General features: G+C 35.0%; 1 protein-coding gene across 3 annotated transcripts in view; it reads left to right on the plus strand.

Annotated features, from left to right (window-relative positions):
- The window catches only part of RASGRP3 (RAS guanyl releasing protein 3), a 137,298-nt gene that overhangs the window by 23,819 nt on the left and 97,258 nt on the right, over nt 1-16,221 (plus strand). For 2 of the 3 annotated variants that reach the window (XM_031951258.1, XM_023494612.2), the window contains exon 1: nt 11,430-11,809. The exons of the other annotated variant lie outside the window; for it this stretch is intronic. The gene's annotated coding sequence lies outside the window, so the exon portion shown is untranslated. Of the gene's footprint in view, nt 1-11,429; nt 11,810-16,221 lie in introns of those variants that run through there. 3 annotated transcript variants of the gene reach the window in all.

Consider the following 16,221-nt stretch of genomic DNA (forward strand, 5'->3'; position numbering starts at 1 on the left):
TATATATAAAATATTTTGTAACTTTTAAGCTTTTTAAATATTAGCTATGCATGCAAGGTCTATTCCATTTTTTATCTTTGTATTTCCCAGTAGGTACTTAATAAATGCATTTTGAATAAAACTGAAAATTCTTATTTAATTATAGGCAAGGCAATTTGAGCATCTACGTGGTACAATAGATAGCGTATGGGCCTGTAGTCAGGAAAATTTGAGTTAGATCTGGCTTCAGACACTAGCTGTATGATCCTAGGCAAGTCACTTAACCTTATTTGCCTTGGTTTCCTCATAAGTAAAATGAACTGGAGAAGAAAATGACAAGCCACTCCAATATCTTTGCCAAGAAAACCCCAAATGGGATTACAAAGAGATAGCCAGTCATGACTGAAACAACTAAAGATCAATAGGCAGCTTCAAGTTTGCGCACATGCTGTTTTCAAAATCTACTCTCACTTTTCACTTAAGGGACTTAGTCTCAATATCAAGTTTTGAAATATTTGACCCTTTCCCCATAATACAGAGAAAAGGGTGACAAATCTAAATAGGAAAACCTTCCAAGTCAACCCCCTCCAATCCTGCTTCTCTATGTAAAAACAGTAGGTAGAATATTTTATTCTCTCCTATATAACTTGTACCAAGTGGAACAAGAGTGAAAATATAGGGCTGGTTCTCAGTGACTCATTTTGTGTTTTGTGGGTTCATTCCAAAGGCAATTTTATCATTTCTCAACCATATTCTTCCATGTGAGAGTGATTTTCTCATAGATTTTGGCAAAACTTATAGAATTAGTGCCTGCTTAAGAAGATTACAGACATCAGGCAAAGCAACATTTCAGCATAACTTGACCCTTTCTTCCATAGTAAAATACTTGGCATATGTGGAAGTAGAACACAGTGGAAGTTATGGCCCCAGGGGCAAGTTTTAAAAATAAGTTTTTTTTTTTTTTTTTTAATGTTTGTGTCCTTCAATTTCCTTTCAAGAGAAGAATCAAATGGGACAATTGTTGGACTATTTTTAGTAGGTGTTTTAAATACATTGGGAACAATTGAGGAATAGTTTGTCTGCCAAAGGCACCCATGCTTTGTTTCCTGTATCTGGTACTAGGGTCATGGGATCATAGGGTCATAGCTTCAGGATTGGAAGGGACCTTAAAGGTCATCAATCCAACCTCCTCATTTTATAGATATTATAGAAGAAGAAACTGAGTTGCTTGAGTTTTATCAGTTGATAACATTTGTGAACCAAGAATTCCTTACAATTATGGAATCATAGGTTTAGACCTCATTCCTTAACTTCCCTTTTTCCTCCAAACTATCTATGCTCCGCTCCAAAAAATTCTGATAGAAAAGTAAGTTCTAGTGGAAGATATGGGAAAACATTTTCCTATTCATTGATCCAGGACATCAATAATTAACTCCTTTTGCAAGCTCCAGCTCTATTCAAGTCTCTCTTCTAATGATTTCTTTGTTAGTGTTTTCCCTCAATTATTTCAAATTCGTTTTGCATAAAATTGTTATGTCCTACTTCTGACATAAACTGACTATATGTGACCCTAAGCAAGTCACTTAACATTTTAAGGCCCCATTCAAATCCAAGATGTTCTAGAGAAGGTACCAATCTGCATTATTGGAAGCAATTTCTTGGCCAAGATTTTAAATGAAATTATAGGTCCAATCCTCCATCCACAACTCAGCGCTCTTCTTACTCTCTTCCTTAGTTTTTCTTTATTTCTCTCTTTCTGTCTCTGTCTGTCTGTTTTTCTTTCTCCTCTTCCCACCAGCAGCTAGTTGGTTGGGGAATAGAGTTGACATGCCTGGGGTCAGGAAGACTCATCTTGAGTTTAAATCTGGCCTAAGATACGTCCTGTTTGATCCTGGCCAAGTCACCTAACTCTGTTTGACTAAGTTCCTCATTTGTAAAATGAGCTGGAGGAAGAAATGACAAACCATTCTATTATCTTTGCCAAGAAAACTCCAAATGGAGTCTTGAAAAGTTGGATGTGACTGAAATGACTAAATAGCAGAAACAACAAAACCTTTCTCTATACAGTGTATCTCCTTAGACAATCAAATGACATGTAGATTTGGACTACAGTTAGCATCATAGATTTAAATGAGTATGCCAGATACATAGTGTAATGCTGGAGAAACTGAGGCAAGATAGAGATTAGAAAGTATTTAATATTTTATTTGAAAGGGAGAGATTTACTGGGAACAAATGGATCCATGGTTTGGTCCCAGGACTGAATGAGACTATCGTCTCCAAGAATGCAGCATCCAGAAGAGAATATGAGTTTTCACTGACATATTTATATACAGTAGCTAAACAAAGGCAGGGGAGTAGAGTCCAAACTGGTGAGAGGGAATCTCTGGTTCTGACAGGTTGGAGGGTAGGACCATAAATTCTAACAAACTGGGAGTTAAGAAAGTGTCTGGCTAGAGACCGAAAGATTAGACTCCCCTTTTTTGAGTTTACATATTGACAATTTATAATTTTAGAGTAAATATTTCTGAGTTATATCAGTCTTCATGAATGGGAGGGGGGGATTGCAACTAAGGGGATTGAGGCAGAACAATTAGGGAAAGTGAGATAGGACCAATTGGGGAAACCGAGGAAGAACAATTTAGGGAAACTGAGACAGAACAATTTAGGGAAACTGAGTCAGAACAATTTAGGGAAACTGAGTCAGGACAATTAGGGAAACTGAAACAGGACAATTTAGGGAAACTGAGAGAGAACCATAAAAGAGAACTGTGGCACAACATTAGCAGCAACATTAGCATAGACTTATAGAATGGTCAGCTGGCCTTTTTTCTCTCCAACAAAATTCCATCCTTTTTGTTGTGTGAGTCTCTGATTCAAATCTTTGGATGAGTGAGAAGCCTTGGTAAATTGGTAATTAATTCTATAAGCAGAATTAAAAGATTTTTGGAACATGCACTTAACCTTTATGAATAGGTAATTGTTGGGAACAAAAACAAAGCCCCAACTCTAAACATAGATGAAAATAATTTCTTCTGATTACAGGAACTCATTGTTAGTGTCCAACTTTTATTCCATAAATGAAACAAATTAAAATAGCCTATTGATTGACAACTACCATATTTACTTAGAAATTTCCTCTGCTGTGTTTTCCCTATAAAGATTGTGAGAAAAATTGAAAAAAATAACATTGCCTTGAATATACCTTTCCCAACCATCCTGTGTTCTATTTTTTCCCCTTTTGCATTCCCTAATAAGTAGCTGGTACCCAATTAGTTTAAATAATGAATCCCCCAAAGGTTTCATTTTTCAGATTTTCATTTCATGTTTCCTTTGAATTGGAACCAATTACCATGTTTTACATTACAACTTCAAATACTGTGAACTCAAATACTTGCAACCACTTCACATTGGGTTCTAATGATACATTCTGCCCCTAGCATGTGCATGGAACCCAGTAGGAACATAATAAATTTTTGTTTGTTTAATTGAATTGAAGTCAGGAGTGAGTAATGGTGAATTTAAATTCTAAACCTAAAACTTGAAAGGAAATGAAATGCTAATGTAAGCATTTTCTTCCAGTTATCTCTCTCTCTGACTGTACTTTAAAAACATAGATCTGAAAATAGCCTTGATACAGATTTTTTTTACTATATATAATACTTTTCAGACACTCAGGAAATTTTTTGAAGGAAAGAAGTGATTTTAGGAAATTGCTATGTGAGTTAATTTCAACACTGGATTATTATCTCTAAATTTTGTAAAAGTTGAGGAAAGGACTATTCAAGTAAACACATTAACCAAGGCATTTAATAATGGTAAATATATCCACCTTACATTCAAATTCAGTCTTGGCTAGGGTATGTTTAAAAAGACCTAAATTAAGTTATGAGTTGTAATTGAAAAGATGGAGGTGAGAAATGAATAAGAAAAGAAATCAAGAGAAAAGTCAAGTTTTCAAAGACCAAAATCAATAAATATCCCAGGGATATAGTTCAAGGGAAAATAACCTCTTCCTCTTTCTCTTCCTCCTCCTCCTCCTCCTCCTCCTCCTCCTCCTCCTCCTCCTCCTCCTCCTCCTCCCCTCCTCCTCTTCCTCCTCCTCTTCCTCCTCCTCCTCCTCCTCTTTCTTCTTCTTCTTCTTCTTCTTCTTCTTCTTCTTCTTCTTCTTCTTCTTCTTCTTCTTCTTCTTCTTCTTCTTCTTCTTCTTCTTCTTCTTCTTCTTCTTCTTCTTCTTTTTCTCCACCTTCTTCTTCTCCTTCCTCTCCTCAAGGTTTATCTCAAAACCCTTAACACTATCCCTCTATCCTCTCTATCCTAGCCTCTAACAATAACATGACCTTTCTCTCTATTGAGGATTTTTTTTAAATGGGGAAACACTAGAAGCTTTCCTAATAAGCAGGATTAAAACAAACATACCTTTTCTTGCTGATATTAGTTCCCTATCTACTGTTTGCTACTACTGCTTACTTTCAAAATGATACCCAAATCTTCATTCTTAAATATGCTTCCTTTTTTATTTTTTAAATTACCTTTTAAATTACCATCTGCTATTTTTCTTCTTTTCTCAGTTAAACTACTAGAGAAAAATCCCCCCAAAACAAACTTAATGCCTCTATTGCTTCTTCTCTTGCACTATGACTTCCAATCTTATTGCTCAACTAAAGCTTCTCTCTCCAAAGACACCTAATGTCTCTTACTCATCAAGTCTGATGTGTTTTTTTTTCTCTGTTTGTGTGCTTTCAACCAAACTATTGCATTTGACACTAATAACTGCCCTCTTCTGCTAGAAACTGTGTTCTCTCTCTTGGATATGCATGATATTATTTGCTCCTGGTTCTCCTACCTATTTAACCACTCCTCAGTCTTCTTTATTGGCTAATCATCCATGTCATGCCCCCAATCTAAGATTTATTCGTGAGCCATCATCTCTCTATATATTCATTCTTGGTGATTTTATTAACTCTTATAGGTTTACATATTATCTCTATGTAAATGACTATGGGTCTACATATCGCATCCCAGTCCCTTTCCTGAGTTTCAGTTCTGTACCACTAGTGGCTCACTGAATTTTTTGAATTGGATGTACTGGTAGTATTTGAAACTCATAATGTTTTTCCCAGAACCATCTCTCTTAGAAACAAGTCTATTCCTTCCTATTGAAGGCACTATCATTCTCCAAGTTCCCCATATTCATAACTTCAACATTCTTCCTCACCCCATATACATAATCAATTGGCAAATTTTGCCATTTTCTTCACATTTTTTGCATCTGACCTCTTTTTGACCTTCAACTATTGTCAAATTAGTTCAGTCTCATTATGCCACATAAATTATTGCAAGAGCCTCTTAATTGGTTTCCCTTCTGGCATCCAATCATCTCCTCCCTTCAGTTTATTCTCTAAACTATTGCTAAAGAGATTTATAAAGCACACATCTAGACATATTATCCTGTTAGCTTGCTCAATTCTGATTTCTCCCTATTGTCTGCATCTAATAACAAAAGCTATCATTTTTTTTTCAATTGAGAAATACTAGAAGCTTTCCCAATAAGCAGGATTAAAGCAAGCATACTTTTCTTGCTGATATTAGTTTATTTACCATAGTTCTAGAAATGTTAACAAAAGCAAGAAAGTAAAAAAAAAAAAAAAAAAAAATTAAAGGCATAAACATCCCCAGAGGAGAAAAAAAATTTCTATTTGCTAGTGACATGATGTACTTATACAGTCCCATACACTTAGAAAAGAAACAAACTGACACAATTAATACCTTCAATAAAGTAAAATAAAATTTAAAAAACCACCAGCATTTCAAGATAGCTGAAATTATTGGAGGAAATATAGTGGTAGGAACGCTCATTCAGAGTAGTTATAGAATATATTGGAAACAATCAATTTAGGCATACTCAGCATTTATGTAAGTAAATATAACATGCTCTTTAATTTCTCATGATTAAGGTGAGCCAATAAAATAAACCATAAATTAATTTACAGATATTTTTCTCAGAACATTTAAACTTTGTGGCTGTTCACTCATGTCTAACTCTTCATGAACCAATTTGAGGTTTTCTTGGCAAAAATACTGTAGTGGTTTGTCATTTCTCTCTCTAGTTTATTTTACAGATGTGTAACTGAGGTAAACAGGCTTACGTGACTTGCCAAGTCACACAGTAAAAGTCTAAGGCTGTATTTGAACTCAAGTCTTCCTGACTCTAGGTCCTAGATTCATTCTACTGTGCCATATAGAAGACATGTGTATTTTGCTGGACATTTTGCAATTCTCTTTTTGTTTTGTGAAGTTCTCATTTATGATTTCTTGAAATCTAGCTCTGAAAAAATAGGCTTTAAAAAAGTTCATCATGTTTCAAGTGGAGCAACTTTACTAAGCCTTAAACCCAAATCACTGGCTTTCATCATATGGCTAATAATAGCCCCCAGCCCAAGCCTCTGGGGCTTATTGTTTAAGTTTTGCTGGACTAGAATGAGTATAAAAAGCAATTGTTTTCAGTTCTGCCCAGAAATTTTGAGCATTTTCCTTCCCAGATTCATATTGTTGTGATGATAAATTAAGCCATTTTTTGTCTCACTTTTTAACCTAGATCTTAGTCATTGAATTGGCTTTGCCTCAGACAAACTGAGATCTGGGAAAGATCTTAATTTAGAAAGGACAATGTCACCTACTGTATCCAGGACCATAGTTGGTTGTCTTGACTTTTGTCTTGTCACTGGATTCTGATGACTCTGGAGAAGAGAGGGAGATTGATGAATTTGTATATCCCTCCCTCACTTAAATATAATTCATGAATATGTCAAAGAGGACCATAACATCAGGAGGTGACATGCAAGTGAATTGGAGTTAAGTGAGGGAGGGCTGGGCAAAGTCATATGCTTCACTTTAATGTCAAGACATTACTTTCATGGTTATATCTCTTGGAAAATTAGGGACAAACAACAAACAATAGAGCTAGACAAAATAACAGACAAAAATTCTTTTAGAAGAACAAAAAGGCTGGAATCTTAAAGAAAACAATGAAAAATTAAGTTGGAATGATGAGAAAGGATGACACTTCCAGAACACAAATTATATTTTAAAACAATATTCATTGAAATTATTTAGTATTAATTAAAAAACAGAAAAGTAGATCAGAAAAGACTAGATAAGGTAAAATCAGAAATAACTAATATCAGTAACCCAGTGTTAAATAATCTAATATAAATTACTTGGAAATTACTCCCTATTTGATAAGAACTACTGGAAAATTTGAAAGTAGAAGAAATTAAAGCTCAAAATTGACATATCATACATACACAGAACAATTAGTACCTTTTTTCAAACCTTAATCTTCTAATTTACTGCTAATTTATGTCACATAAAGCTTGTCTACATATAATTATTTACATTTTGTTTCCCCCATTAGAGTATGAGCTCCTGGAGAACAATGACTCTAAATTTTACCACTCTCTTTTCCTCTCTTCTCCTTTCTTTTCTGCTTCTCTTCCTTCTTCTCCCCTCCTTTCTCTCTCCTCTTCTCTCTTGTTTTCCTCTCCTTTTCTCTTTTTTTCTTTTTCCTTTCTTTTCCTTCCCTCTCCTCCATTTCTCCTATTTTCTCCATCTTCTCTTTTCCTTTTCCCCTTCCTTCTCCTTTCCTCACCCCTTTCCCTTTTTCTCCAATATCCTGTTCAATATCCCAGAGAAATCTCAAACGCAATGTGTCCAAAGTTGAATTCATTATCTTTCCTCCTAAATCCATCTCTCTTCCAAACTTTCCTATGTCTGTCAAAGGTACTCCTATCCTTACAGTATTTAAAGTTTTTGTTCTCAGTATGATAGTTAATTTCTTACTCTCATCCTAGGTATTCAAACATTTAACAAATTTTGCCATCTCTACACCTACATCTCTTATAACTGATCTCTTCTTTCTACTTATCTTAATGTAAGATTATTCTTCAACCTTGTCTTATTTAGGAAAGGATTTTTGCCTTGGTATTATCCCAGAAATACTTTTCACCTCTTTGTCTTTATTTCCCAGGTTCTTAAATTTTGTATTGATTAATTATAATCAATTAATTGTTCCTCCTTTATTCCCTTCCATCCCATAAAATGTTAATGTCATTACTAACAAACCAAAATAATACTATATTATTTTTAGGATAATTGCATTGATACAGTGACTAGTTAATTATAGTTGTAAAACATTTATTGGTAAAAGCATTTTACTTAATGGCCTGGGTCAATTCCAAGTACTTTTTTTTTTTTCTGGTTCTGTAAATTAATTGTGCTCTATAAATTGCCCATACTAATTTCAATTTTTAAATTTCTTTTGTGTCTTCAAAAAATAAAGCTTAGCTTTGCTGGGAATCTAAGTTGATAGAAAATGTCTGATATCTCCTAATTTCCATGATATCATTTCAATTTCTTCAATTTTTAAATATTTTTTGAGAATAAAAATCTTGTTAAATTTGATTTTGTGCTTTTGATATATGATTCTCCTTTCTCTGTGTGTGTGTGTCTCTGCCTCTCTCTCTCCTTCCTTAAAGATCATTATCTGTTCATTATAGGCTTGAAACTTGACCAAAATGACTCTAATGAATGAATTTTATGCTTGCCACCTGTGGAAGCTCTGTGAATTTGATAATTTGCAAAATTTCTGGAAAATTTCAAGTTGTTTCCTGAAATAGAGTAATTATATTTTTTGTCCCACAGTTTTCAAAAAGTTTGATAGTTCTTAAATTTTGCTCTGTCTCTCTTGTTTCTCTGTCCTCCCGGGATGTTACTTCTGTTTGGAATGCTTCTAAATCTTTTTCAGTTGCACAATTTAGTGGAAAGAATGTCTGAGTCATAGTCAAGAAGACCAGGATTCACATCCTCCTATGATAATTATAAATTGTGTTACCATACAAAAGTCTATAAGCTCTTAGAGAACAATGATTCTTAATTTTACCATTCTCCTTTCTTGTCTTCTCCTTACTTTTCTTCTCCTCTCCCCTTTTTTCTCCAACTTTTCTTTTCTCTTCCCTTTGCTCTCTTCTTTCTTTCTTCTCTTCTCTTTTCATCTCACCTTCCATATCTTCCTCTTTTTTTTCTCTCTTATTTTTTTCTTCCTTTTCCTCTCTTGCCCTCGATTCTCCTCCCCCTCCCATCTTTGGTGATGTTTATGACTGATTTCTTCTTCTTGTTTTCTTGCTTTTGTTAACATTTCTAGAACCAAGGTGAGTAACAGCAAGAAAAGATAATATGATTGCTTTATTCCTGTGTTTATTGGGAAAGCTTCTAGTGTTTCCCAGTTGAAAAAAAGGAGGGAAAAAAAAGCTAGCTTTTGGTATTATTACAGACAATAAGGAGCAACCGGAATTAAGAGAGATAAGAGTCTAGATCAGGGCTTAAGAAAAATTCCTTTGGCAATAGTATAGAAAGTATACTGGAGTGAGGAGAGGCATGGGACAGGAGGATCAGTTAAAAGGCTCTTGCAATAATTTATGTGACATAAAATAAGGATCTGACTTAATTTTATGACTTGAAATAGAGAAAAAAATTCAGATGCAAGAGATGTGGGGGGAAATGGCAAAATTGTAGGGTGAGGGAGAATTATAAAGACAAAACTAAACAGACTTTGCCTTCAAAGAGCTTACATGAATCTTGCAGGAAGACAGGACTAGATTTAATAATAACATTATTAAAGGCCTTTAAGGATTGAAAAGAGCTTTGCAACATTATCTCATTCTATCCTCCAACAACACACTAAGAGGTAGAAGCTATTATTATTCTCATTTTACAGATTAAGATACTCTGACAAGCAAGGGTTAAGTAATTTAGTCAGAGTGAGCACAGCCAGTAAGTGTCTGAAGTAGGATATAAATTTAGGTTTACATATGCCTTCAACACTCTTTATCTCCTTCATTACCTAACTGCCTCCAAAAAAGGAGACATCTTCCCAAACTACTGCTGCTGAAAGCGGAATGGGCTCGGTGAGGGTCTGACTTGAAAACTTCAAGCAAAGTCTGAATGATCGCTTGTCTGATAACTTATGAGTTTAATGAAATGGTGGTTGATATATCTTCCATCTCTGAGCGTCTGGGATTTTGTGCCTTCTTTGGTATCTCTCCCCCTTTTCCCTTCCTTGTAATTGAAAATTAGTTCAAATCAGAGACTGAGGGGCAGCTAGGTGGGGCAGCTAGGTGGCACAGTGAATACAGCACTGGTCCTGGAAGCAGGAGGATGGGAGCTCAAATCTGCCCTCAGACACTTCACACTTCCTGGCTGTGTGACCCTGGGCACGTCACTTAGTCCCAATTACCTCACAAAAGGGAACCCCCCACAACATTTATATACCAAATCAGAGACTGAGTTTTAACAAGGTTGCTTTTTGAATGTGATGATAATGGTAAGACAATGAATGAGCCAAGATGACTAGCAACCTTCTACTATTATACCTAAGAGGGCAGTAGAGCATCCTTAAAGTGTATTATAAAAGAGGAAATGCAAAAGATGATTGAAATCCGTTTTCATTCACTTCAGTGAATGGCCTTAAGTCATTTCATCTAACCCTACTTTTCTCCCTCCTTTGCCCATCCAAAACACACACACACACACACACACAAATGGTATTACTATTTTGCAGATAATTTTCAGAAAATCTAGTTTATATAATACCAAATACCACTCTTTTATTTTTTAAAGAGAAATCCTATATATAACCTCCAACATCTCTTCCTTCTAATTTACTTTTACTTGACTCTCTTGCAAAAGAAGTGAAGGACATTTTCAGCTTAGGTCCATCTCTTGTCCTTTTTAAACACCTTTGGATCTATAGGGTCTGCAATTCTTTTATTTTTTCACTTCTAGAACAACTTCCTCGTACGAACCTTAAGAGAAACATGAATCAAAAAATGAAATTGACCTTAAATTGTTAGAGAATGATAATGGTAGAATTGGAAAGGCCTAAATTTACCTCATTTTATACATTAGGAATCTGAGGTCTAAAGAGTTAAAGTGATTTGCACAAAGTCACACAGGTACCAATTGACAGAGCAGACATTGGAGCCCCACAAAGGGAGAAAATTAATCTGGATGTTGTTCTCTGACCTCAAAGCTAATGCTCTTTCCTCTTTATTAGTGTGGGTTCTGGTCTGGACTCTTACAGAAGTCTATCACAAGAAGTCTGCATACAATCTGGGAAGCTAAGAAGTGACATTAATTAAATCAATTGTGAAGAGGCAGATTTTCCTGATTTTAGAGTGAGGGAGGAGAATACAAAAAATGCTTCCGCTTTTATCTAGTGTGGGAATTTGCATTTTGTCTGCTTTTTTGATAAAAGCCCCCAATATGCCCAGATAAGGTGAGTGCAGGGAGAGGTTCCCTTTTATCTTCCTGTATTGCCCCCTCTCCCACCCTCCCACCCCAACCATCAAACTTTGAGCCATTTCACTTGGCACATACTCAATTAACTTTCCATTTTCAGTAACCCTGCCCTACATTATGACTTATCAGCTGTTTGGTGCTTGTCATTAAAAGAAACAGGGATTGGTGAGAGGAAAAGGGGGGAGGAGGGCTAAAGAGAAGAAGCAAGTGGTGGAATGCATTTCCCTGTTCTTGTGAAATTACAAAGCCAACCCATGTGTTAGCAAAAGGTTTTCTAATAAGGAGAATAATGAACTTCAGTTTCTGACCTCCTGGCACAGCAGCATAAATTTATCAGAAGGGGCATGTGACTTGTTAAGACACACAGCTTGGACTTGAAGGAAACAGCTGTTCGTTCACTTCATGCTTTTGGCAGCTGGACAAGAAAGGGTGATGTTTGTGTGGAATACCTCTGCAGACGGACTCTAGTTAAGTAAGTAATTGGAGATTTCGCCTTGTTTTTCTGCAAGCCACCAGTGGTTTCTTTTAAATTTTTTTCTTTCCATTTCATAACACTTGGGAGAGAGAGATTTGATTTGTTCCTGGGGTTAATGTACATTTGTATTTTTAATAGTATTCTTGAACCTGTGTTAACAGTTGAACTATACCAATCTGCCTCTTTATGCTGTATTTCATTTGATTAATATCGTTTTCTCTTAACTGTGGAATGAATAGGCTATATTGTTTAAACCCAGTTACAAGAAACAGGATAGTCTGTTGACTAAAGGATTGTTTCTCCCTCCCCCTTTCACCTCTGATGTATGAGTGGTTTGGGTTTAGTAGTAAATTTTGGGTCATACTGTGAAATAGTAGATAACTTAGAGGTACATGAGTGAAGACAGTTGACTTTGAAAAAGTTTGCTACTGGGAAAGAAACTTTGAAAAGTGATCCAGGCAAGTTTAGTTTCATTTCTGTGTCTGATTTGAAGAGTTTCCTTCTAAATGTAAAAGTAACAATTAATTTGTCCAGGCAGAAAAACAAGATGCTAGTAAGAAAGAAGAGGAAAACCGGGAGGTTGTGGTATTGAGAGATAGGCAGTTAAATACACAGTTAGGTGCTGCTGTGTGTGCATTGTCTAGTAAATATTTTGTCTTCATTGAAGTGTTTTATCTTTGTTGGAACTTGAACTTTTAAATATCATGGAGTTTCTTCCTTTAGATAGCAAAGGAGTGATACAGTGAAAATGGTTGCTTTTTTGTTGTTTTGTTTTTTGGTAATACTCAAGATTTTCTTTCATCTTTGTACCCCAGAAGTACTGCATGTGGCTGATTAATGTCATATGTGTGCTGAGATACAAGGTATTGAAAGGATTTCTCCACCCATCAGATTCTTTTATCGATAACAAATGTTATATGGGAGATGTAAAGAGCAGATGTCATTCTGGAAACAAGGTATTGGTTCTTTCCTTTTCTAGGATTATGACCACATGTGATGCATAAAAGGAGAGGCAAAGTGGAGGATAGAGGAAAAGGAAGATCTTTGAGGGTGACACAGAACCACTGGGAAATAGTGGCGTCCTGAATCAGCCAGGGTGCTGCAGAGTGATAACCAAATGCTTCTTGGTTACTTCCTTGCTTTTATTTATCTACATAGAGTCAATGTCCGGGAGTAAATTCTTGACCTCCACTTACATTTTGTATTTCTTCATTGAATGAATGTTTGTGTTCTGAGTAAGGCTGCTTCTGGGATTCAATGCTTTTATTTGGATTCTAAATAAACTGTAGAGGATATGATATCAGAGACCCTGCAGTCCTACTGACCATCTGTGTGACCTTGAACAAGTCCATAGTCTTGTATGATTTTTTTCATTTGCAAAATAAGGGAACTGGACTAGACGACCCCTTTAAGCTCAAAATCCATGATCCTATGATCTTATTCTAAGGGATAATCTAATGAATCTTCATTCTGGTATCTCATCCTTTTTTCTCACTTTTTCACTACTCTTCTCTATGATCATCACTGCTTCTTATGTATTATCATTTGCTCAATTCACATTTTTTCCCCTTCTTTTAATAATAGTCACATTTTATTTAACACTTTACAAAACACTTTGTTATTGTTGTCTTGTCTGGCTTTTTGTGACTCCATTTGGGATTTTCTTGGCAAAGATATTAGAATGATTTGTTATTTTCTTCTTCAGCTTATTTTACAGATGAGGAAACTGAGGCAAATAGGGTTAAGTGACTTGCCCAGGGTCACATAGTTGTTAAGTGTCTGAGCCCAGATTGAACTAAGAAGGAAGGGACTTTCAGATTCTAGAACTGGTATTCTATTTACCCTGCCATTTAGCTGTCCAATGAAGCACTTTGCACTCATTCGTTTAATAAAATGCCTCAAGATAAACATTGCAAGAAGGAATCATGGAATGTCTAGCCTTAGATAGGTGAACCTATTTAGAGATGGAAAGGATCTCAGAGGTCTTTAAGTTCAACCTATTCATTTTCTAGATGAGTTAAATCAGAGAGTTAAATGACTTGCCCAACATCACACAAATAATAACAGAGGTAGATCTTATGATTCCAAATCCAGATACCAAATTCCTATTCCCCACCTACTAATTTTATAGACAATTTTACAGAAGTCTGGGTCAGCCAGGGTCATAAAGTTATTCTGTGGTAGAGTGAGTACTTAAAGCTACGCTTTTTAATAGGACAACAATGTGGGTCTTGAACTCAAGATATCAGGATTACATGTTTTGTATCAAATTCTTAGTGACTTTGGGATCATAGATATAGATCTTATTTATGAATCTGGTTTAATAATACATTATTTACTTATGGGTTCATAGTTTATTTAATGGAGAATCCTAGCTATAGAGACCTCAGAGATCATCTAGTCCAAATTCCCCATTTTACATGTGAAAAAAACAGACTCAAAGAAGTCAAGTGATCCCAAAGTCACACAGCTAGTTAAGAGCAGAATCCGATTTTGAACTTAGGTCCTCTGATTCCAAATTCATCACTCTTTGCCTCCTACTTTGTGTACCTTAAAACATGTCATAATTTTTATTTTGGCTCCAACTTGAGATCTTGTTTTATTATATTCTTTCCTTATATTCTTACATATTCAGAGAATAGATTAAAATCATTTAAGTAATACCACACTTTTTTGTCGCAAAAGGCCTCTTCTGCTTTTTTAATATCTGAAATACTGATTTGGCTTGGCTACAAAGTCACCTAGAAAATTCCATGAAAGGAAACTTTATGGCTATAAGTGACAAATGATTGGTGTGACAGCCTCAAGAAAGTTACCATTTTTGAAAAACAACAACAATAAAAACCTAAATGCTTAAGGGAACCACAGAAAGTGAAAACCCTGAGGGGAAAAAAAAACTGTTTCCAATTCCTTCATTGCTGAGTTGTTTGATTTCTACCATTTATAGGAGGCTCTTTGGTCAGCCCATACATGAATGATTCAGTAGATGTATCCTTTATTTGAATGGTAGAGAAGAGAATATTGTATTAAAACATTCATGGTTGGAAAACTGTAAGTTTTACCAATAGTACATGAGTAACAAAGTCATCAGGATTAAAATTATTGAGCCAGGATCTAAGACTCCAATTAATTCTCTAGGTAGACACCATAACATAATTATAATTTTGAAGTTAAAGAGATCTGTTATTGATCATTTACAAATCTGATGATACCTTGACTTTTGAACTAATAGCTTTCCTTGATTTATTTATAATTTATTTAGTTGAACCAATATTTTTAAAGCACCTGCTAGGTAAAGAGTACTGGGCTATATTCTGGAGGAGGGGCAAAGATAAAATGTGATTCTTATTCTTATAGAATTTATAACCTAGAAGTAGGAGTTAGGATACTTCCATATATTGTTGGATCTATGATCTCATTGATATGGGTACTCTTCTTTGTGTTACAAATAACAATCCATTCATATTCTTTTATCCTGTATTTCTTTGTCTAAATCCTCCTATAAATTTCTGTGGAGTAACATGAAGCAATGCTCTTCTGTATCTTTAACACTGAATGTATATCAGTGGAGCAGGTGGGCTGCCCATTGGGAATTGGTTATTCCTTGTTACTGTCATATAATTAGCTCACCTCCTTTTTTTTTATCACCACCCCCCCATGGCATCCTTTGCCTCATATATAAGTAATATACACAAATAATGATATCTATTTTTCTGATTCTAGGAATCATTACTGACTGTTTTCCATGGTTAGAATAGTCTGCTTCTTCATCTTTGTCTCCTGGCTTCCTTCAAGTCCCAGCTAAAATTTCATGTTTAACAAGATCATCTTTCCTTTGTCCTTTAATACTAATTTTTCTTTATTGATTATTTTTAATTTAAACTATATGCATTTTGTGTGTACATATATGTTTACTTGTTGTTTCCAGCATTAGACTGAAATTCTTGAGAAAAAGAGCCCTTTTTAAACTTTTCTTTGTACTCCTAGATTAGCACAGTACCTGGCACAAAATAAGTACTTAATAAATACAGATTGACTAAATGAATAAGAAGAATACTGATGGAGTGTTTTGCAAGGTCTGGGAAAGGAAAGATCATTTTTAAACCCATGGAATATCAGAAAGACTTTACTTATGGAGAAAATTGTTTAGATTTAACCCTAGTGGATGAGTAGCATTTTAATAATAATAATAATTAGAATTTCTAAAGTACTTCTAATAAGTAAAATACTTTACAAATATTATCTCATTTTATCTTTACAACAATCCTGGAAGGTAGGTGCTATAATTATCCACATTTTATAGATAAAGAAACTGGGGCAGACAGAGGTTAAATGATTTGTCCAAGGTCCCACAGCTTGTTAAATTTCTAGTGCCTGCAGACCATTCTTTTTTCTCCCTTATTCTTAGA

This window comes from Sarcophilus harrisii, chromosome 2 (assembly GCF_902635505.1).
Source record: "Sarcophilus harrisii chromosome 2, mSarHar1.11, whole genome shotgun sequence".
In the NCBI taxonomy this organism is placed as follows: domain Eukaryota; kingdom Metazoa; phylum Chordata; class Mammalia; order Dasyuromorphia; family Dasyuridae; genus Sarcophilus; species Sarcophilus harrisii.